At 44.2% G+C, this 24849-nt stretch overlaps 1 protein-coding gene across 1 annotated transcript in view; it reads right to left on the minus strand.

Annotated features, from left to right (window-relative positions):
* CEP350 (centrosomal protein 350) overlaps positions 1-24849 on the minus strand; it is a 3609946-nt gene that overhangs the window by 168194 nt on the left and 3416903 nt on the right. The window lies entirely within an intron of this gene.

Consider the following 24849-nt stretch of genomic DNA (forward strand, 5'->3'; position numbering starts at 1 on the left):
TTTGGAGAGAGCCATTGGTTGCTTGACTAAGGAATCTGCCATGCAGCCAGGTTTAACGTCTTGAGCTGGCTGTGAAGTATCTGATTGTTTTGCCAAGTCAGAAGTTGTGGGATTTGAGGCAAAATCCATGGTGGACTTTGTGCTAAGTTCTTTAAGATTCGGTATCAGTGCTGCCATGGCCAGTCTGGGGCAATCAGGATCATCTTTGGCTTTTCTTGTCTGGCTTTTATGAGTACCTTTGAAAGGAGAGATAGTGGTGGGAAAGCGTATACTTGTAGGTTTTTCTAGCTGAATGAGAGGGCATCCACTTTCCATGCTTGTGGGTGGTAAGTCCTTGTGCAGAATTTCTGTAGCTGGCAATTCACTGGGGATGCAAACAGAACTATATCCGGGCTCCACCATTTTTGTGTTATCCTTTACATTTCTGGATGTAATTTCCACTCGTGCAGATCCATGATGTTTCTGCTTAAGTCGTCTGCCAATGTGTTTTTCTCTCCTGGCAGGAATTGTGCTTGCAGATGAACTTGATATAGCTGTGTTCCACAAGGTCATGGCTTGTCTGCAGAGGGATATGAATGAGTGCCCCCTTGCTTGTTTATGTACCACATAACTGTGGTGTTGTCTGTCTTTAGTAGTAGTTGTCCTGGATGCAGAAGGTCCTTGAAAGCTATAAGGGCATTTTGTACAGCTAGCATCTCTTTTTGATTGATGTGAAGATGCCTTTGTTCTGCGGGCCACTTGCCCTGAATACATTTTCCTGCCATGTCTGCTCCCCCAGGCATAATCCGAAGCATCTGTTGTCAGTGTTTGCCTGGCTGTGGGTTGAGTGAAAAGCTGTCCCTTGTTGAGGTGACAGGCTTGAGCCCAGCATCGAAACTCCTGTTGAAGGCAAGGAATAAGTGGTATTACTGTTTCCAAAGTGGAGACCAGACACTCTTTAGGTACCACTGTAGTTTCCTCATATGCAGTTTGGCATATGGAATTAGTAGTATGCAAGATGCCATGTAACCCAAGGCCTGCAGAATTTCTCTTGCAGGGAGTTGGGTTTTTGTTGCCATCAATTGGAAATATTGAGTCAGTTGACCTTGCTTGTCTGGCGTGAGATAAGCCATATGGGCCGTTGTATTTAAGCTGGCACCCAGGAATATTATCTCTTGTGAGGGCACTAGTTTTGATTTCTTTTTGTTTACTGTGTACCCTAGGCAAATTAGTAGTCTTTTTACAAACGCCAGATGCTTTAGAAGAATGTCTTTGCTCTCTGCTTGAATAAGGCAGTTGTCCAAGTATGGGCAAATTTTAATTCCTTTTTGTCTGCAAAATGCAATTACTGGTGCCAGGCATTTTGTAAAGACCCTGGGCGTAGTAGATAAGCCAAAGGGCAGTGCAGGGAATTGGTAATGCATTGAACCTGCTAAGAATCTGAGGTATCTTCTGCAATTCTGTCTGATAGGGACATGCAGGTATGCCTCCTTGAGGTCCAAAGTTACGAGCCAAGCTTTCTTGCCCAGCATGGGAAGAAGCTGCTGTAGTGTCAACATTTTGAATTTTGGAACATCCGGGTAAGTATTTAGAGAAGATCCAGAATGGGCCACCAGGCTTGGTCCTTTCTGGGAACCAGAAAGAGTCTTGAGTAAAATCCTTGTCCTTGCTCCTGTGTTGGTACCTTTTGAATAGCTCTCATGTCCAGAGTGCTGTAATTTGTCTGAGCTTCTGCCCATTGATTTGGTGGCAGATTTGGCATTCCTTTTAATCTTGGCAGAGTGTGAAAGTGGAACGTGTAACCTTGAGACAATATTGAGAACCCATTTGTCTTTGGTGATCATATGCCAATTGTGACTGAAAAGAGCCATTTTTCCCTCCAAGGGGGCTGCCAAGAGAGAGAGATGTTTGGCAGCTGTAGTGGGAAGTCATTGGGGCTGTTTTTTATATGGTTGAGGCCCGTCTTCCCCTTCTTTCTGGGTTGAAGCACCCCATTGTCGAGGCCTGTAAGTACCTTGTGGTTGACCTCTACCTCTTGGATGTCTGTATCTGCCCCTTTGAGGTCTGTCTAAAACTGGAAAGGACCAATTCTTTGTTGGCCAATTTCTGCTAAATCGAGGAGGCTGAACCTGTAAGAAATCCTTCACCGTTTGCATAGATTTTGCTTTATCCTCCATTTTCTTTAATACATCTTCTGCCTTAACTCCAAATAAAACATCCTGCTGCAAAGGTGCATCCAATAATTTTGCTTTAACATGATCTGGTAAAGTTTGCTCTTTTAACCAAGCATGTCTTCTAATGACAGACCCTGTAACTGCTGCTCTACAGGAGGCCTCTAATGAATCAAAACTTTTAGTTATGTACTTACCATAACTTCGGATGTATGGGATCCATCTCGCCTACATTCATGACAGATGGGTTCGGAGCCGGTCCATCGGCTCCGACTCGGCAACTTATACACTAGCACGAAGTCTCTCATTGGCTGGGCTACTCCCTATCCCAGGATGCACTACACCTGCTTCCCCAGATCTTGTTTGTTCGCTTTCATACACCCATGTAAACACAGAAAACACTATTAGTCACTATAACCAACTAAAGTTCTTCAAGAAGAACGCCAAGAAAAAAGTGACTACAGCTCCTCTAAATCCAAATGGAAGGGGGAAGGAGGGTGGGTACTTATGAATGTAGGCGAGATGGATCCCATACATCCGAAGTTATGGTAAGTACATAACTAAAAGATGTAATGGGATCCTATCTCGCCTACATTCATGACAGATGGGACAGCGTCCTAGCACCTACATCCGGGTGGCTCATTGGAATACACTCCTGAGAACTGTGGAACCAAAGGAAGCTCTGCCTCGAGAAACCACATCCAATTTGTAATGAGAAATAAAAGTGTGCGGAGAAGTCCAGGTTGCCGCAGCACAAATATCATCTATTGATAATTTGGAGTGAAAAGCTACGGAAGTAGCCATTGCCCTGGTAGAATGAGCCTTGACTGGAAAGGGAAGGTCTTTATTAGCCTGTGAATAAATAAAAATGATACAATCTTTAATCCATTTAGATATGGAGGCTTTTGTTACTGGTTGACCCAATTTGTTCGCTGCAAAAGAAACAAACAACTGATTTGATTTCCGCTTGAGCGGTTCTATTCAAATAAAACGTAGTTGTCTATGCGTCCAATTGATGCAAGGTATATTCTGCGTTATTGGAGAATTCTGGGAAAAAGACAGGGAGTTCTATAGTTTGTTGCATACAGAAAGAGGAGGCCACCTTTGGTATAAATGCCGGGTTTAATTTCAATGAAACTCTATGCTTGTGAAAAATCAAATAGGGAGGATCAGAACAAAGAGCTTGAAGTTCTGAAACTCGCCTAGCAGATGTTATGGCTACTAAAAAGGCCGTTTTCCAAGACAGAAATTTTAAATCACAAGTAGCAGCTGGTTCGAAAGGACGGGCCGTTAGGGCAGCAAGAACCATATTCAAATCCCAAGGTGGAACAGGCTGAGATAAAGGAGGCCTAAGGAGCCAAGCCCCTTTAAGAAAAGCCTTACAAAGTTTGTGAGACATCAATGAAGGTTCAAAAGAAGCATGAAAATTAGAGATCGCTGCTAATTGAACCTTAATGGTAGAAACTGAAGAGCCCAACTGAAAAAGGGAGGCCAGAAAATTCAGAACCTCCGATACTGGTGCAGTGAGAGGATCTATACCCCGTTCTTGAGCCCAGAAGGCAAACCTTTTCCATTTACTGGAATAAAGTTTGATGGTGGAAGGTTTATGAGAAGAAGACAGTATGTGGACCACGTCCGGTGAAAGAGCATAGTCTCGGACTAAAGATGGAAGTGGAGTAACCATGCTGCCAACTTCAAGGACCTGAGAGACGGATGACGCCGTCCTGACTGGTGAGTCAACAGGTCTGGCACTGGATCCAGAAACCATGGACCTTCTATCGCATGCCTCTGTAGGAAGGGGAACCAAACTTGACGAGGCCAGTGCGGGGCAATCAAAATCATCTCGCTCTCTAAGTAAATGGCCTTCTGTATCACCCTCGGTAGGAGGGGGAACGGAGGGAAGGCGTAGAAGACCGGGGGGCCAAATGTGAGTCAGAGCGTCCCTGGGAATCTGTCCCTGAGAAGGGAACAGTGTGAAGAACTCTCTGCATTTCGCATTGTGCGGGCTGGCAAACAGGTCGCAGCAAGGAAGACCCCATCTGTCGAAGATTTTCGCAGCTATACGCTGTTTGAGGGACCACTCGTGGGGTAAAAGAATGGTCCTGCTTAATCTGTCCGCAATCACATTGGACTTCCCCGGTATGTGCGTTGCCATTAGAAAGCGGATGGTAGCTACCGCCCAGTGCCAAAGTCTCATGGCTTCTCTGCATAGTGGGTAAGACCTGGTTCCACCTTGCTTGTTTATGTACCACACCACCGACATATTGTCGGATAGGATAGTAATCGGGCCCTGTGGGAGAGCGTGATGGAGAGCTTGGAGTACCAATAGTACCGCTCTCATCTCCAGGACATTGATATGCAAATGCGTTTCCTGGATCTGCCATGTGCCTTGGACCGACCTGTCCAGGTAATGACCCCCCCACCCTACCTGGGAGGCGTCCGTAGTCACAGTGGCAATGGGACGTTGAGGTATAAAGGGTCGCCCCTGGTCGAGATTTGATTGGAGAAGCCACCAATGAAGATCTCGACGGCAACTTTCCGTGATTATGATTAAGTGGTTCAAGGGAAGTTCCTGATAGGACCATTGAACCGACAGTAACCATTGTAAAATTCGCATGTGAAGTCTGGCCAAGGGAACTAAAAGTATGGTCGACGCCATCGAGCCCAACAGTTGTAGGATCCGATGGGCCGGGGCTCTTTGTAGGGAGAGACAGGATTTGACTTGATCTTGTAAGACCTGAATTCTTGCTGCCGGTAAATAGGCGCGCATTCTTTTTGTGTCTAAGTCTGCGCCTATGAAAGTAATACGCTGAGATGGCTGTAGTACAGAATTTTGCAAATTGAACGTGATCCCCAAGAAACGGCCCAAGGTGAATGTGGCTCTGAGCGCTTGTAGTAGTAGATGCTCGGAGGTGGCAGTAAGGAGCCAGTCGTCTAGATAAGGAAACACCTGGAATCCCAGACTTCTCAGGTGAGCAGTTACCACTGCCAGACATTTGGTGAACACCCTGGGGGCTGTGGTGAGACCAAAGGGCAGTGCTCGGAATTGAAAATGACTGGCTCCGAGGCGGAAGCGTAAATGTCTCCTGGACTCTTGAGCTATGGGAATGTGATAGTAAGCGTCCTGGAGATCTATGGAGCACATCCATGCATTCTTTTCCAGCAAAGGGAGAATAGATTGAAGAGTGACCATTCGGAATTTGGACTTCTTCACGAAACGATTCAATGAACTGAGGTCCAAAATGGGCCTGAAGTCCCCTGTCTTTTTTGGTACCAAAAATAACTTTGAGTAAGTTCCTGATCCGATCTGGTCGATGGGGACAGGCTGGATGGCTCTTTTTTCTAGCAGCTTTGAAATCTCTAATGCTGCCTGATCCCGCTGACTGGGTGGCACGTCCGGGATTTCCCTTAAAGAAAGGGGGGGTTTGTTGAAGGGTATGATATATCCTCCGGTAATGATGCGAAGCACCCACCGATCGCTTGTTATGGATTCCCAAGCTTGTGGGTGTGCCGCGACCCCCGACTGGCTCCGGAGTGGCACAGTCGGGCAACAACTCAGGAACGCTGGTTGTATGAAGAACCACGAAAGGAATCGCGGTCTCCAGAGTTACGGGGGTCTCTGCCACCTCTGGGGCAGCGTCTTCCAAAATCCCCCCCCCCCCCGCCTCTGGAGGGGGAATCACTGGGTGGAGTAGAGAAAGACTTTTGGGATTTTTTAAACCACATTTTCCCTCCTCTCCCAGCCTTGGGATAAGGCCTGGAAGGAGCGGAAAAACGGGCCCCAACGGCAGTCAAAGTCTTGCCCTCCTGCTCGCACCGAGTTAGTGTGTCCTTCACCTTGGGTCCAAACAAAGATGACCCATCAAAGGCGTCGTGAAGGAAGACTTGAAGGCCTCCGTGAGCGAACACAAGCGTAACCAGGCTTGTCTCCTGAGGGCAACGCCTGTTCCTCTGCTCTACTCGCCTTCGCCGCATACGAAATGAGCCTCATGGACGAGTTAACGATAGAAAAAAGGGTAGTCATCTGTGCGCCAACAGTCGAGGCCAGCGCCTCAGGTAGATTACCAACAAGAGTGTCATTTAGCTCTTTGAGAAGATCCCTTTGGAGCCTCGTAAAATGACATAAATAGTTCAGCGACCGTAAGGTAAAGGCCGCTGAGGACAGGGTACGCTTCCCGTACCTATCCATACTCCTAGAATCCTTATTAGGAGGATGAATAGACGTCGAAGCCTCTGCCACGTCCTGCTGTGTGGCAGAAGCCACCACCAAAGCATCTACAGGCACACCCTTAGTGAGAAATTCCTTCTGGGGGGGGGCTGACAAAAATTTATTGGGCCTCGCAGGCACCGGTTCCACAGAATCAGGGTGTTCCCACACCCTTCGAGAAACCAAATCAAGGAGTTCATCGAAGGGCGGAGACACCCAGGAGGCGGAAGGCTGGGCCCCAAAGGCCTTGAGGAAGACTGACTCCTCAGCTGAAGGGGTTTTGGCTTGCCAGTCACCTCTCTGTCTCAGAATCTCCAAGATATCTGAGAAGGAGATATCATCCGAAGATGATTTGGGGGACCCTTCTGCATCATCGAGGTCAGTATCCGATGTAATAGACTCATCTTGGGAGTCTACGTGCTTCCTCTTATACAATTTCTTCCGTGGGGGTTCGTCCGAAGCAGTTTCGGACGGACCACCCGGAAGAAGGGAACCCGATGGGGTATCCTCAGGCCCTGGGGCCCCGCTGCCGGGGGGCTGCAACACAACAGAGGCACCAGTCTCCAAATCTAGGGACGGTGAGGTAGAAACTTGTTGAACCGGCAAAGGCATGGCCAGCGTGCTCCTCATGGCCTCAAAGGCCGGACCTCCAGAATCCAAGGAGGTCACTGGTCTAGAGGCCACGATGGCACTAGGAATTCCAGCAGCCGCTGCTCGAGAGGAAGACTAGGCACCAAGCACCTAATCCCAAAGTATTCCCTCGGGCCCGGCTGAAGAGGTCGCAGTACCAAACCCTGAACCGGAGGACAGGGTAGGAAGCATAGTCGGAGCCGAAAGGCCTGTAAGGGGTCTCTGCTCCGACCGTATGGCTCCACATTGCTCCACCACCACCGGCTCCAATGGCTCCGAAGAGGTTGGAGGAGGAATCAAGTGTGTTGGAGGGGGGATCGGCTCCGAAGCAAACTGTGCTGGAGCCGAGACCATTTTAGTAAACACTGGAGACTGGAAAAGCCTCTGTAAAACCCTATCCAGGTCCGAATCTGACAGTCTCGAGGATTTAGAGGAGGTAGACACTCAAGAAGATTTTCTTCTCGGCTCCGAGAGAGAAGGGGACCGGCTCCGATACGGCTCCAAAACTATCGGCGCCGACTCCACCACATCATGGACCACCATCGGCACCAAAGGAGCCTTCTTCGAGCCGAGGGGAAGAGTCTGAGCTGCACACTTCCACCGGCTCCGAAGCCATTGGAACCGATGGAGGTGATTCACCTCTCGATACTCCAACTTGCGGCTCCGAAGGCAATGGAGCCGAAGTAGGAGGTATCGAGGCAGACCCTTCGACCCTCGGCCCCAAGTCAGTGGAGCCGAGGAAGAAGAGGTCAATTTTGTCTTTTAGAAGTCGGCTCCGACGGACTTGTCGGTGCCGACAATCTTTCTTTGGAAGCAACAGGAGGATTTAAGGCTTCCTCAAAGAGGGTTTGATAAGCCCTTTCAATATCAGCTTGTTCTTACGTTCTTGAAGAACTCTAGCAGAAAAAGCATGACATACGCTACAAGTCTCTTGCAGATGTTTCGGCCCCAAACAATAGACACAGATTGAATGACTGTCTGTTATGGACATTTTATAACTGCACCGAGTGCATTTTTTAAAACCCGACTTTTGTTCTTTAGACATAGTACAGGCCCTACAACAAGTATGACTTTACCACAAAAGTAAGCACTATAACAAAAAAGCGCCAACTGAAAGCGCGAGACACACTGGCGCGAGCACTTAGGAAAAATTTACCTCACAAACAAACAGATAAAACAAGTCCAACGGCCCAAAGCCCTCTAATTAAAACGGGCTTGGCCCAAAAAACACTTAACCACAAAGGGAAATTAAAATTAAATAGTACACAAGGGTAGGGCAAAGGCCGTCTAACTTAAACGGGCCTTGCCCGACTGAAAAAATTAAGTACCAGAAGACACTCAAGCACTCAAAAGTCACAAACAGTATAAGGAATAGCTGTTAAAACAGCTGTTTGGTTAATATATGACAAAAACCCCAAGGTCAAGGACCAATAAAGGTAAAAAAGAACCACTTAGCTCCAGCCAAGTCGAGACCACGTCCAGCTTGTAAAGCGGCAAACGAGATCTGGGGAAGCAGGTGTAGTGCATCCTGGGATAGGGAGTAGCCCAGCCAATGAGAGACTTCGTGCTAGTGTATAAGTTGCCGAGTCGGAGCCGATGGATCGGCTCCGAACCCATCTGTCATGAATGTGGGCGAGATAGGATCCCATTACATCCACATTACAAAGTATGTTTTCCCACTTGTTCAGCTGCATGCAATAAATCCTGCATTTCCTTAAAATTAGGAAGATCTGAATTTGGAAGCATTTTTTGTTTCAACTGAGACATCACATATTGCTGATATTTAAGCATGTGAAACTGGCAATTTTAGGCCCTCATTGCTAAAGTTGCAGATGTATACACTTTCTTCCCCCATCTGTCTAATGCTCTGGAATCTCTGTCAGAGAGGACTGGATTTTTTGCTGTAGAGGACTTTACTCCTTTGGGACCCTGTGAAATAGTTTCAGGGTCAGCAACAGGGCTTTTATAAAGGAATTTATGAGAGTCAGGGACTCTGTAGTATCTGTCTGGCTTAACTGGAGCAGGAGGTAAAGAATCAGGATTTAAACTGGATTCAGAATACACATCATCCACAATATCTAACACTGGCAGAATAGCAAGGGGTCTGTGTTGAGGCAGTAAAAGAAAATCTCTGAGCCTTTTCTTGGATTCTGAATAATCCTGGCCCTCCCAATGGAAATGCTCTCGCATGGTATGTACGGTTTCCCCAAAGGAGTAGTCCTCTGGTGGAGAGGCTGAAGGAAATGATTCCTCAGCATCAGAGTCCTCATAAGGGGGTAAAGAGTATCCTTGGTCTGAGGATCAATCTGAGGAGATGGACACCTGGTCAGATGAGTCATAGTCTGCATCCTGTCTGGGCCTTTTATCAGGAGGAGGGTGGGACCCCCTGATCAGAGTAATTAAGTCTTCGGCCATTTTGAGCATCTGTTTCTTAGGCATGGAGGCCTGCCCTGGTGAATGCTGAAGTTGTTTCTTTGTTTTAGATTTAGCAGAAGATCTAATGATTAATTAGATCTAATAACTGAGTAGGCCTGAAAACACCCTCTGCAGGTGCGGGTTTGTTCAGCTACTCCGGAGCCCTCTGAAGGGTTAGTCTCGGTAGGCCGTAAGTCTGGTGTATCCGAAGGCCCAGCCATCTCCATGTGGGAGTCAGAGGCGGCCTGTGGTTCCAAAGATGCGGTCGTCAGGGGCTGCGAAGGCGCCTTGTTGAAAACTGGAGAACCGGCGACTGGCCTAGAAGAGGCTTTGTCAGTTTTGGGCCTCGGATGCCTGTCTTTGTCTTTGCGTTTTTTGTGCAACCCGGTCGTCGGTAGTTCCGACGGCATGGTGTAATTGAATTTTCTGCCAAAATAATGTCGGGCAAAATCAAACCGACATTTAATAGTGCGCTTGTTAAACCTAGCACAAAACCGACAACCTGTGACGTCGTGGTCTGGGCCTAGGCATGGGATACAATAGGAATGGAAATCCTTATGAGGTATTCGCTTCCCACAAGAAATACAATTATTAACTTTTACTGACATTGGTCTGAGGCAAGAAAAAGTTTCCCCAACGGGGTACTTAGCTTTGTAGAAGACTTCGGTTCTGGATTCGGAATGAAAATCTCAGGAGTCGGCCGACCGGCACTTGCGAACTGCTTTTGCTTCGGGCACCACGCGGCAAGAAAGACTGAAGAAAATGGTGTCAGCTGCATCTTATATACCCCTGGCGCACTGACGTCAGGGAAGAGGTGACAGCAACCGACGCCGGACCAAGACTTTGGAACTCGGGCCGACTGCGGGACCGCCTGATGGCAGGATAACCCAAGTGTAATGACTGCAGCAGTGTAACATGATGAACATCTACAGATTCTGAGAGAAACCACTCCTCCAGTAACAGATAGGCTGCTCAAAGCTCACCACTCTCACTGATAGAAACAGACAACTGGTGCTAGAGCCATGGCCTCAAGCTAAACGCCAAAATGTATATAGTCATCCCCGTTGGCAAAAACAAAGTGCCCACAAATTACCACATAGGTGGTAATCCATTAAAGTACAGAAGAAGTAATTAGGGACCTGGGGACCCAAGTTGATAGCAATCTCTCATTTGACAACCACGTGCCCAAAGTGGTTAGAAAAACATTTTATATAGCCCAACTAATCATGAAGGGATTCACATCTAGATCACGGGAGGTCATTGTGCCTCTTTACTCATCCCTCATCAGGCCCATAATTGAGTACAATGCCCCTTTTGGGATGTACCTTACCAGACACCTGCAGCAACTGGAAAGACCCCAAAAGTACCTCACCAAGAGGATCAAAGGGCTCAAACAGATGCCATATGCTGCCCGGTTAAAGAAACTCCAGCTCTACTCAGTGGCATACCGCCTGCTCAGAGGCGATCTTGTGCCTGAAGTATAAAGCCATGTCCAACCCGGAATTAATGGACATGCGCACCTCAGAAAATCCAAATCCCATCGAGCTACGAGCTCGAGAGACTTGAACCTCAGCACTGAAATAAATAGGACATGCTGGAGGGACAGATTCATAACCCAGAGGCTCCCTTCACTCTGGAATAAAATCCCAGTCCAGGTTAGGCAGAGTCCCTCATTGACTCTCTTCAAGAGGAATCTTGATGAGTGGATGGGAGATCGTACGTTTACCCTGGGTATCACTTCTGTGTCACTGTTAGACAGAGGCACAGTATACTAACCTCGAAAAAGGGCATAGCAAAATTAATTTAAAATGGGTGGGGAAAGCCAAACACACTCTAGCTAGGCTTATAAATGCCCTAGGGCAGATAGCCTAGTATGAACCTATGAACAGAGAAGCTTCCTTCTATCTTAGTAAGGTCTGGGCAAAACAGAAACTACAAGCTTTCTTCTATATTATTAAGGTCTGGGCAACACAGAAACTTTTTGCTTTTTGAAGTTCGAGTTTTTGGAAACTCGATCATATTGTTTCAAAAATATGAATTTCGAGTTTCTGACATAGACCTATATAATATATGCACTTGGCACCAAAAATACAAGAATGCAAACTTATAAAAATAAAAATTCACATGCAGCAATAGAGTAAAAGGAAGCAGAGCCTGTAATTATCACTTTCATTCTTTACTGTACAAGAACTTCCTCAGAAAATAAACGTGGCCAGCAGAAGTAAATAAAAATATACACTAGAATACAATGCCATAAAAGCAAAGCAGTCAAAAAGAGCAAACCAGCCAATAGTAGTCCTGCAGGGAAACAAAACACATGATGAGATGGAAACAATGCAAACAGTGTGAATTCCAAAGGGCTGTACAACAGGTTTAACAAGCGTGAGTGGCTTAAGTTGCCCAACGTATTGCACATTTAAGGTTTAAGTTATCATTTAACTCTGGGGGGGCTTCTACATTCAGTAAGAGCTGCTACTTCAACTCTAACAGTAAGTCACAGTCTCCCATAAAAAGATCAAGTTGCTCGAGAACCAGAAACTTAAAACTAGTGAATCCTAAGCAAGAAATACTGTGTTTACCCAAGCCATTACAAACATCTTTGTGTCTAATGGCACCTAAACGCTCCTTAACTCTTTCAGGCAGTCTTCTGCACGTTTTCCCAACATAAAATGCTGCGCAGGTTTCACATACCTCCGTATAAACCACATTACAGCTATGATGGTTCAAGTGATACTTAAAAGTAAGTTTGCAACGTAACCACAATGTGTAAAAACAAAGGAACCACCAGTAAAAATAAATTTACATACAACACAAGATCCATAAGAAAACATGCCCAGAGGGTTTTCTGTATCAAATCAAGAAACAGTAAGGAAGGGAGTGTCATTATTTTTAAACGCAAACTTCAAAGTCCTTGTCCTTTTATAAGAGAAAGACGGTGTGTTGCTCAGTGCCGGTGCGATATCCCTGTTAGAAGTGACTATGATCCAGTTCATGGAAATGATCTGTTTAGTAGTATACATGTTTCTAGTTAATGGAACTGGGAAACTTAATGTTTTGTCATCTTTAGTGTTCTGTTTTTCTTTCGGTTAAAACCCAAACTGAATTATAGGTGATTACAGGCTCAGTTTCCTTTTTCTCCATTGCTGCATGTAAAGTTTTATTCATATATCTATATACACACACACCTACACACACTCACATATGCATACAAAGTAACAGAACTAACTTTTTTAAACAACTCTATTATATGTTATACTATGAAGAGTAAAATACTACAATCAGCTTTTAAAGTGGGCATCTGAAGCCTTACCAGCCTGAAACAGCATTGACTTTTTTTCACTTTGATTTTTTAAACACTATTATTTACCAATTGTGACAAGTTCACATTTACAAACATTACACATAACATATATTTTTACAAATCCTAAAATCTAAGCAACACTGCATAAAATTATTCAATTTCTGCTTTCACTTAAACTTCATTCTTCTTCCAAAACATTTTTCTGCATGTATTCTTTCCAGTTTCCATTTCTTTATATGTAACTTACTACTACCCCTTTCCAAATATCCCACCTCCTGTTCTGTTATCTCTGTTAAAATATTAACTGCTTCAAGTACAATTCGTTTAGAGTTTGATGTCCATTTTCTAATAATTGCTTTTTTGGCAGCCACCATAACTAAACGTAACAAGATTTTACTATATCTAGGCAATTCAGATCTTCGATCCCAGTTGAAAAATAATTTCCTTAGTTACACTCATTTGTTCTCCCAGTATTTCTGAAACAGTACTCTGTATGGAATTTTTAAAGTCTGCCAACTCATTACACTTCCAAAACATATTTTCAAAGTTACCTCTTTCTTCCCCATTATACCTACAACATTTGTCATCTATTTGAGGAAAATTCTTTGGAGTCTGCTTGGGGTAAAAAAAAGCATTTATGCAAACATTTCCAGGCAAAATTGTAAATCTGCTATACTTTGTTGCATCTTTTTGGGAGACATACATATGTCCCTCCATTGCTGCTTTGTGAATTGCACATCTAATCCCTCTTCTCAATCTTTTCTGACCTCTACTAATTGATTTGTATAGTTACTGTGCAATATTTTATATGCCCTACTAATCAGCATTTTTTAACAGCAGCTTCTGTTCTAGATTCAACTAAAAACTCAACCAGTACAAAACTTTCATTTAGGATTCTCCCCTCGCTTTCTCTTTGTCTATACTCCAATATCAATCCCTGATACAAAAGGCAATCACTAGCCTATAATCCGAATGTCTTCTTGGTCTCTTCCCATTCTATTAACTTTCCTTCTCTAATTATTTATTCCCAATACCTTGCTTCCTTTGCCAGCTTCCTCCAGTATGTTCAAGCCCACACTTGTCTACTCTCTGTTCCCCTAACTGCAGCATCCTTACTGGCAGAATCTTCTTTTTCCATTTCTGTGTTGGCTTAGTTCTTAGTATACTTTCTGCTACTTTATGAATATAATATTCTCTATGACAGTTGCTATTCTCCATAAGGATCGGAGTCCAAAATCCCATTCTTTCCTTGGTTACGTCAAAAACCTAAATGACAACGCTCAGGTCTGTTCTGAGCTAGTACAAAATGGAACAAAATACACTGACCCCACTGACATTGCCAACATCATGGCTGACAGGTTCAGTGCAAATCCCCCCCCACCACCACCACCTACTCCAATTATTACTGATACGTTGGTTAATAAGGCTCTATCTAAAGCTAAAAACACTGCCTCCATGGGACCAGATGGTGTCCAGGGCTGTGTCATATGTGAGCTCCAAAATGAATTAACCCCGCATCTGAATACCCTGTTCAGTCTCAGCCTCTCGACAGGATATGTGCCCATAGAATGGCGCGCAGCAACAGTGGTTCCGCTGCACAAGGGTGGGCCAACAACCGACCCTGGGAACTACTGACCAATAAGCCTGACCAGTCTGATCTGTAAGGCAATAGAGTGAATCATTATGGAACTCATAAATGGAGAGATTGGGAACCTCCAAACACTTGACCCCACACAGTTCGGCTACGTCAAGGGCAGATCATGTCTCCTGAACCTGGTGGACTTCTTTGAGACAGTTACTCAGGCTATAGATAAGGGAAAGGAGGTACACACGGCTTATCTTGACCTTGCTAAAGCATATGACACCATTCCCCATTCGGGTATTATTGATAAACTCACCAACCTGGGCATAAACCCTTACGTCACAAGATGGATCGCAAACTGGCTCTCAGACAGATCCCACAAAGTAAGAGTAGCGGGATCTATGTCCGAATCCAGACCAGTAATGAGCAGTGTGCCTCAGGGCTCTGTCCTGGGGCCCCTCCTGTTTGGCATATACTTTTCAGAAGTACAGGCAAGCACTGATGGTCTGTGGCTGACCAAGTTTGCGGATGACTGCATACTGGGTGCTATAACAGAGTCTCAGGCCAACATGGATAGCCTCCAGAAGGGCCTTAACGAGACTGATGCATGGTGTCAAAGCTATGGTCTCAAACTAAATGCTAAAAAATGTGTAGTAATCCCCTTTGGAAAAAACAGAGTACCCGCAAACTACCACATAGGCAGTAACCCCCTGAAATCTGAAGTAGTAATAAGGGATCTAGGGACCCAAGTAGATAGTCAGCTTTCCTTTGATAACCATGTTGCCAAGGTGGTTAGAAAATCCTTCTATGTGACCCATCTGATCATGAAAGGGTTTGCATCAAGATCTAAGGATGTAGTGGTGCCCCTCTACTCTTCCCTCATCAGACCCATTATGGAGTACAATGCACCAATTGGAATGTACCTGGCTAGGCATCTCCAGCAGCTGGAGAGACCACAGAGGTACCTCACTAAGAGGATTACTGGCCTCAAACAGTTGCCCTATGCAGCACAATTGAACAACTAAGGCTTTTCTCTGTTGCATAAAGCCTTCTCAGAGGCAATCTCTGTCTAACGTACAGAGCCATGTCCAACCCAGAACTGTTGAACATGCTCCATCTTAGCAAAACCAAATCCACTCGAGCTACACGCTCTAGGGATATAAACCTCAGCACAACAATGAATAGAACATGCTGGTTGGATAGATTCCCTTCGCAAAGACTTCCCTTGCTATGGAACAAGGTCCCGATCTACATAAGACAGAGCGCCCCTCACTATCACTCTTCAAGAGGAACCTTGACGAGTGGATGGGTAACAGAAAGTTCACACCAGGGATCATACCAACAGTTCTCTCTCCCAATATTTTCAACAGAGAAAGTACAGTTGTGTACATTTACCATAAATGTAGGTGTTCGACTGTATTCACTGTTGCAGTCATCACATTTGGATTATCTGCTTGCAGTGGCCCTCAGTTGGCCTGATTATTAAAGTCTTGGGTAATGTGTCGGTTGCTGTCTCATCTTCCATGATATCAGGTAGTCAGGATATAAAGTATGCAGCCGACGCCATTACATCAGTTTTTCTTGCCCCAGATGTCAGGTGCCTCCCTAATGGGAAGCAATTAAATATATATACAAGGTTACACCTCCAACAGAACATCAAATACACCAAAAAGCTTTAAGCCTAGTAAAAAGGAAAAGAGGTATAGCCAAAAGAAGTCAGGGGGCTGGAGGGAGGGTAACCAGGACTGCAACAGTGAATACACTCGAACATCTACATTTATGGTAAGTGTACACAACTGTACTATGTTCTTCGTGTTTCACTGTTGCAGTCATCACATTTGGGTAGATTTGCAAAGCTAAGGATGGGAGGAGGAAATTAGATAGCATTAGGACCAGCTATAAGGCCCTGCAACACTGCAGTGGCAAAGCCAGCTCTGGAATTAGAGAAAATTGGCAAATGGTAATGCTTGGTGAAAGTATGTACAGAGCTCCAGGTAGCAGCTTCTAGGATGTCCCTGGTAGGGACACCTCTGAGAAAGGCTGCAGAGGTAGATGCAGCCCTGGTTGAATGTGGTCTTATCCCCTGTGGGATAGGTTTTCCATGGTGCTTATAGCAGAAATGAATGCAATGGCCTATCCATTTAGAAATGGTTTGCTTTGAAATGGCCTTCCCCTCTGCACCTGTAGCAAATGCCACCAGCAGCTGTTCCAATTTCCTGAGAGGTTTAGTCCTGTCGAAGTAAAATCTAAGATGTCTGTGAACATCTAAGGAGTGCAATATACGTTCCCCTTTATTCTGTGGATTAGAAAAGAAGGTTGGCAAATGAATGGACTGATTAAGAGCCACGCTGGATATTACCTTAGGCATGAAGGAGGGATTGGTCCTGAGGAACACACTGTTCGCATGAAAGATGATGAAAGGATCCACTGCCAAAAAGGCCTGCAATTCAGACACCCTTCTTGCTGAAGTGATGGCTAAAAGTAAAAGGAAGGCTGTTTTCCAAGAAACGAATTTCAACTCTGTACTTGCAGCTGGCTCAAAAGGAGGCAGAGTGAGTTTTTCCAATACAAAGTTAATGTCCCAGGCTGGAGTTGAGGCTCTCCTGGATTGTCTTAAGTTTTTGGCCCCTCTGAGGAACTGCTTGTGCAGTGTAATGAGTTGAAATGGCTGAGGCATGAATTTTGAGGGAGGAAAAGGAAGGGCCCTTGTGAAGCATCTCAGTTAAGTATTGAAGAATCTGAGGTAAAATGGGTGCTGCTGTGCCCATCCCCTGAGTTTGGTTCCAGGAACAGAATCTATTCCATTTTTCAGCATAAGATTTTCTAGTACTAGGCATCCTTGCCTCCAGAATGACATCCAACACTTGTTTACTGAGGGATAGGAACAGAGAGATCAGGTAATTAGCTAGGCTGCCAGGTTCAGGGTTTGAAGCTGAGGGTGCAGAATTTGGCCCTCCTGCTAGGACAGCAGGGTAGGGGTCTGAGGCAGGTGCCATGGTGCCAGCAGTGACACACTGCACAAGAGGGGGTACCTGTGTTGGTATGGCCAGTCCTGTGCAATTAGTATCATCCTTGGCTTGTCTTGTTTGATCTTTAGTAGTACCTTGGAGAGGAAAGGCATAAACTGATAGATTTTTCCAGGTGAAGGACAGGGCATCCACTTCCCAAGCTTGTATGTGGGGAGTCCTTATGCAGAATTTGTCCAACTGGTAGTTCTGGGGGGAGGCAAATCTACATTTGTTTATCAACATGCTGAATGTCTTTGGTTCAAGTTTCCACTCGTGTGGGTCCATGAGATTTCTGCTTAGTTCGTCTGCCAGTGTATTTAGCTTTCCTGGCAGGAACTGAGCCTATAGGTGCACGTGGTAGCTCAAGGCTGTGTTCCACAGAGCCATGGCTAGTCTGCAGAGAGGGTATGAGTGGGTTCACTCCTGCTTATGTACCACATAACAGTGGTGTTGTCCGTCTTTACCATTAACTGTTCTGGAAGAATGTGATTCTTGAAGGCTGTCAGAGCATTCTGTACAGCTAACATTTCTTTTTGATTGATATGCAGGTGCATTTGACTTGGGTTCTATTTGTCCTGAATGCACTTCCCTGCCAAGTGAGCCCCCCATGTATAGTCTGATGTGTCTGTTAGGGTTTGGGCGTCAGGGGGTAGAGTGAATGTCAGTCCCTTGTTTTGGTGGCAGGCCTCTGCCCATCAAAGGAACTCTAACTGTAGGCAAGGTATGATAGGAATCATTACTTCTAGATCCTGAGAATGTTGACACCATAGGCTTTTTAGATACCATTGTAGTTTCCTCATATGCAGTCTTGTATATGGAATTAGGAGAATGCAGGAGGCCATGAACCCCAAGGGTTGCAGTATTTGTCTTGCAGATAGCAGGGTCTTTGTGGCCATTAGTTTGAAGTAAGCTGTCAAATGAACTTGTTTCTCTGGCGTGAGGAAAGCCATCTAGGAAGTTGTGTTCAGGCTTGCTCCCAGGAATACAATTTGTTGGCAGGGTACAAGATGTGATTTATTTTTGTTTATGGTGTACCCCAGAGAAGTTAGCACCTTTTGTACAAACGCCAGATGATTCAAAAGTACGTCCTAGCTTTCTGCCTGAATTAGACAATCGTCCAGGTATGGGTATATTTGAATATTTATTTGCCTGCAAAATGCAATGACTGGAGCTAGGCACTTTGTGAATACCCTGGGCACAGTAGATGAGCCAAAGGGCAGTGCAGAGAACTGATAGTGCATGTAGCCTTCTGTGAAGGGTAGGTATATTCTGCAAGATTCCCTGATTGGGGTGTGCAGGTAGGCTTCCTTTAAATCCAGTGTTGCCAACCAGGCATCCTTGCCTAGCCTAGGAAGCAACTGGTGAAAAGTTAGCATCTTGAATTTTGGGATCTCCAAAAAAGTGTTTAGGATTGAGAGATCCAGGATAGGATGCCAGGAGTTGTCTTTTCTGGGCACCAGGAAAAGTCTTGAGTAGAAACTTTGTCCCCTTTCCTCTTGTGAGCCAGTCTGAATAGCCTTTATACTTAAGAGCTTTTGAGCCTCTGCCCACTTATTTGGGGGTAGATCTGGCCAACCGTTTGGGGTTGGTAAAGTGGGAAAGTGGAATCTGTATCCTTGGGAAACTATATTTAAAACCCATTTGTCCTGGGTAATGAGTTACCAGTTTTTTGCCTGCAGAGCAATCTTTCCCCCTAAAGGGGCAGACAGTTGAGAAGGACTTGGAAGTTTTAAAATTAAGACACTGAGACAGTTTACCATAGGGGGAGTCTTACTACTCCCCTACTCCCTGCTTTGGAAGTGGGAGCCCCCCACTGTTTAGTCCTGTGCATACCTTGGGACTGAAGCCTGGATGTTCTGCTGGTTCTGGGTTTGGACTGAGAAGGCCTGGAAGAGGCAGGAAAGGACGAATTCTCAGTGGGCCAATGCCTACTAAATCTTGGAGGCTGTACTTGCAGGAAATCTTTAACAGTTTGCATAGATTGAGCTTTTTCCTCCATCTTTTTAAGTACTTCTTCTGCTTTGTTGTCAAATAGGCGGTCCTGGTTTAAGGGAGCATCCAGCAATTTAGCTTAAGCATGATCTGGCAAAGATTGCTCCTTAAGCCAAGCATGCCTTCTAAGTACGGACCCAGTGACAGCAGCCCTGCAAGATGCCTCTAGTGAATCAAAACCACATTGCAAAGTATGTTTTGCAACTTGTTCAGCAGAATGCATTAAATCCTGTAAATCCTTATTTTCAGCACAGTCAGGAATCAACATAATTTTCTGTTTAAGCAATCCAATAATATGCTGTTGATACTTATGAAACTGGCAGTTTAAGGCCCTAATGGCCAAGGTTGCAGAAGTGTAATCTGGAATCTCTATCAGAGGGAGTAGGGCTTTTGGCAGTAGTAGCCTTAATGCCCTTGGGTCCCTGTGAAATGGTCTCAGGATCCACAGTACGAATTTTAAAGAGGAACTTGTGAGAGTCAGGAACCCTGTAATATCTATCTGGTTTTCTGGGAGCAGGAGGTAAGGCGTCTGGGGCAAAGCTAGATTCCGAAAAGGCATCATCAACAATGTCCAGTACAGGGGGGATAGCTAAAGGCCTGTGTTGAGGCAGGAGTAAGAAATCCCTAAGCCTCTTTTTAGAATCAGAGTAATCTTGGCTTTCCCAGTGACAATGCTCCCTAAGAGTATGCAAGGTTTCACCAAAAGAGAAATCCTCTGGAGGGAAAGCAAAGGGAATAGAGTCCTCTGCATCAGAATCCTCATAGATAAGGGTAAATCCTGGTCATCAGAGGAAACAGAAATTTCAGAATACTGATCAGAAGAATCATAAGCAAATTCAGTCCTAGGTCTCTTAGAGGGGGAAGGTTGGCTTCCCCTGATTTGTTTTCAGCCATTCTTATCTGTTTTTTAGGCATAGAGGCCTGACCATGTGGTCTGGTCATCGGTTTTCTAGGCATGGATCGAGTTTTAGGCCTTGAAGAAGAAGAAGATGGTGTTGGTTTAATATGCAAGTCAGTAGGCCTGAACACATCCTCAGAAGCCGGTGCCTGCACAGCGACTCTGGACCCATCCAAGATACAGACATCCGCAGGTTCCACAGTTGAAGCATCTCACGGCATACCGGACTCCGAATGGGTCTCAGTAGAGGCCTGCAAATCTGAAGTAGCGGGCATCAGGGACTCCGAAAGTGCCTCACTGAGTACCGGCGAACTGGTGACTAGCTTAGGAGAAGTGTCGTCGGCAGATTTGGACCTTGGCGGCCTGTCTCTGTCTTTAGCTTTGCGTTTTTTCGGAATGTCGGCAGTCGGGTGGCTTACAGAAGACATATCTGGGTAATCCAACTGAGTACCAAAATATTTAGAAGCGTAAATATACTGACGACGAATAGTTCGTTGTTTAAATAAGGCACAAAACCGACAGCGAGGTACGTCGTGGTCAGGGCCTAGGCAAGGAATACATTACGAATGAAAATTGTTATGAGGTATTTGCTTTCCACAAGAAATACAATTATTGACTTTTACTGACATCGTTTTAGAGCAAGAAAAAGTTTCCCCAATGGGGTACTTAGCTTTAGTTGAAGACTTTGGTTCTAAAACTCGAAAACGAAAATTTCAGGAGGCGGACGACCAGCACTTGCGAACTGCTTCTGCTTCGGGCACTGCACGGCAAGAAAGACTGATGTAATGGTGTTGGTTGCATGCTTTATACCCCTGACTACCTGACGTCATGGAAGATGAGACAGCAACCGACGCAGGACCCAAGACTTTGACAATCAGATCGACTGAGGGCTACTGCAAGCAGATAACCCAAACGTGATGACTGCAACAGTGAAACATGAAGAACATCCCTGGATTCTACCGGGCTAGTAAAAAAAACGTGACAAGGGAAGTAATCACCACATGACTAGCATCATGTAAAAAAATATTCTCAACAATGACACTACTTTATGGAAATTAACTGAGAAGACCTAAGCTTTGACATGTGCTAGACTATCTGAAGGATTACCTTACTGTACATATTTTAGCTTGCTATATAAACAAGTAGGGACCTGTTGTGAAATAGAGTAGAAATTAATTTGCATTCCTGCTTGTAATCTGGGTGTGTCATTCAAACTTTCTTGCCTCCATACTCAGACAACAGCTATGTAATAAGTCAAATATCTACCTTTATGACTACAAATCTTGTATCTCCTTTGTTTACCAGTATCAAACTGTCACAACTTCCTAAAAGTGTCTGCTTGCTTACGGGCCAATTGTTTCAAAGACCATATGCTACTGTGATCATAGTTTCAGTACTGAGGATTTCTGCCACATCTCTCTCACTGAAATCTCCCCTGCTGTCACTGAATAACTTCTGAAATGGGCTATACTTACTTATCCAACAATGAAAACATTTATTTTCAATTTCAGATGTCTCCATCTGCTCATAATACTTACAGAGCTAAATATATTAAATGATGCTTAAAATGAAGGGATCACGTGCCAAGTTTAATTTAATTTTAAATCCACAGCAACTGTCCACTATACGTAGAGGCCCAAACCATGCCAAAAGTAGATCCAATTTTAGGTCTGCTACATTTCTAGCAAACCTCAAAACTTCAAACAATGTTTCTATATAGAAATATGCGCAGGATCATTGTTTCTTAAAATAGATAGCTCTGGCAGTCTATCCACATAAGCATGTCCAAACAGAAGATTAATGTTCTTTAAAACTTTCTGCTTTTCCTCCCTGGTCATGTTCTCTGAAACTGTTAATACATCACTCTCATGATAAGTCTCCGTTTCCACTTCCAAAACTGTTTCTACCATTTTTAATATGCCCGAAGCTTAACCGAAACTTCTACTTTTTCAATATCACATTTAACTTGTCCATCTTTGTGGGTATTTTCAATCTCCTGGTAGAGTGCACAACTTTTCCATCTCCAAACTTGAACGGCATTATCTACATGCATCCCTTTTCAGTATTAAAATAATGCAAATAAAAGCATCTCAACCACAGCTGACCAAAAACGATATCAAAAATATCAGAAACTAGCTCAGAGTAATAAAATTATGTTGCTTCTTCTCTCTCTCTCTCTTTAGAGATCTTGCCTTCATCCTCTTATTTTAACTTGTTCAGTTCTGTCTGCACTGTGTTTTGCTCAGTGATAGCTGCTCTGACATATGGCCCATTTGGATCTACTTCCATATTTACCTACACAATTCAGATCTAGTAACTGCAGTCTCACAGAGTGCTTTTGTCCCCCAAATCTGTTATGTTGCTTCTGCTTTGTCAAATATCGAGTGCCCTGATATATGTTAATTCCCAATGAAATATCTGATGCCATACACTTTAGAGCTGACTTCATTAAAGCAATTTTTTTTTTAAATCTTTTCCTCCCCTCTCCCCACCATGTCTCACCAGTGTCACACAGGCTCAATCATTTTGTGGCACTGAGGATCATACATAGATCCACGAGAGCAAGAGCAGACCATCATCCGGAAAGACATCATGGACTCTCTTGCTCTTGACCACATCTCAGCATACGAGTGCATTTGCACTATGTGATATGCACTCCTGCATCACCAAAGGGACCATCAACACTCCACAACATTAACACATAAGGCACCTTCACAAGCAGGAAAGGAGTTACTGTCACTGGCTTGGAAAACCACTGTGCATCCCCCTACCTGTATGTGTTTTTTGGCATTCTTGAGGACTCCATCTCACAACAGCAGGTATAGCCAGTCAGAAGCCACCTCCATCCCTACCCCCAAAGGAAAGGCAGCACCTACCCCCTCTACAAGCAATGTCAGTTGCACAAACTGCTAATGGAACAAAGGTTACCTAGGCAGTAGTCAATACATAATCCCTCTACACCTCTGGGCTAGCAGTTCACTGAGGCAAAAGTTAAGCTCAGTAAATGCTGTTTATGCTAACTACTTATCTTTTACATCTAAGCAGGCAACATTTAATAACTCAAAAGAAAGTACTGCGCGTGGGTGCATTATATTATACTTCTGCATCCAACTACATCTTTGTTCAAATCAATTATGCGATCTGTCACAGAAACTTAAGCAATCAAAAATAGAGCATGTCTTATAAGTTCAGTTGTGTTCTCTTCTCTCTTGAAATTGACATCACCTTTAGTTATTAAATATATATAATTCCATCTGTGTTCAAATCCTCTGTCAAAATCTCCTTTGTAATATATTTTGTGCTCCCAGTAGGCAACAGAAAAACTGCAAGGCAAGCTTTTGTTTTTTCCAGTTAAGTGGCATGAAGCCAAATTATAACAGAGGTTCTCCAAATTTCATAAGGCTTACTTTAATCAAACACAAGTAGTATTCTAAAATTGGACACCATCTTCTGCTACAAGTGAAAGGCTAGATAGAGGAGCTGAGGTATCTGAAACTTTATGAATATCCAGGCTACACAGGCAACACCACTAAGACACACAGAGCTCACAACCTAAGCTGCCACATTAGAACATACTCACCGCCATAAAGGCAAATATTGGCAAAATACTGTCATAAAGCAAATGTAAAATTAATTATTCGGTATGTCTTTCACAAAACAAAAGTTGCTATAAATATCCTAAAGGAAATAGCAGACTTAACAATAAGCACAGCTCAGATAGTGCAAAAACTGTTTAAGGGGATGATGAGCAAGTTCCCTGACATCTCCAGTATTCTCTATCATGAAGACTGTACAGCTGTGGGAGATACTGTTACGAGAGAGAGTGAGGACTTCCTGTTTTTGTTTCTTTTTTCAGTTATTCATAACATTTTGGTTTATCCTTTTCATACTCGCCTTCAGAGACCAAGATCCAGGTAATAGCTAAATCTTGCTACCTTCAAATACATCTCTGCTGCTTGGATATTCACAAGTACCATAAAAATGACAGCAGCACAAGTGTGAATAAAGTGACATCAAGGTATGTACAACAATACCTATAAGACCTGAAAGCATAAATAAACTCTGGCATAAAGGGTCGAGTGCACTTTGCACAAGCTTAATTCTCACAAGGAAAAGACAAATACCAAGCAATTTCCAAGTGTACCACTTTAATGAATTTGGATTTCGACCAACTTTCTGTTAAATATATAGCATTCTGCACTCCTTGCTTCATTCTGTGAAGAAGCCCAAATGGGTCATTACATTAACACCAAAACAGCATATTCACATGGATTACCACAACATAGCACATCAAACCACCACCACCACTACCAACAAAGGAAAATAGGAGATAAAGAGGGAGGGTCCTGACATTGAAAGGACTAAAAATAAATGAGTTATCTACTTGTATTCTTGGCTGCTTCACACAAGTACATCAAAATATTTCTCTTCATTTTGGCTTTTCAGTTAATTCACTATGCCTGGATAGAATATCTCAGGTCATAAATGCTTCTGAAACCTGCCAGCATACCCCACATTACTGCTGCAGCAAAACAATGCTCTGACCCTAGATTGGACATCAAGCTTATAAAGTACAGTAAATGAGATGTGAACAAGAAGACAAAGTCTCAGCCTTGCAAATGTCAGCCTAAGGAAACTGCTGAAGTTGCAGCAGCCCTAGACTAGA

The sequence above is a fragment of the Protopterus annectens genome, chromosome 10.part0, assembly GCF_019279795.1.
Source record: "Protopterus annectens isolate FY-2018-M chromosome 10.part0, PAN1.0, whole genome shotgun sequence".
In the NCBI taxonomy this organism is placed as follows: Eukaryota; Metazoa; Chordata; order Ceratodontiformes; family Protopteridae; genus Protopterus; species Protopterus annectens.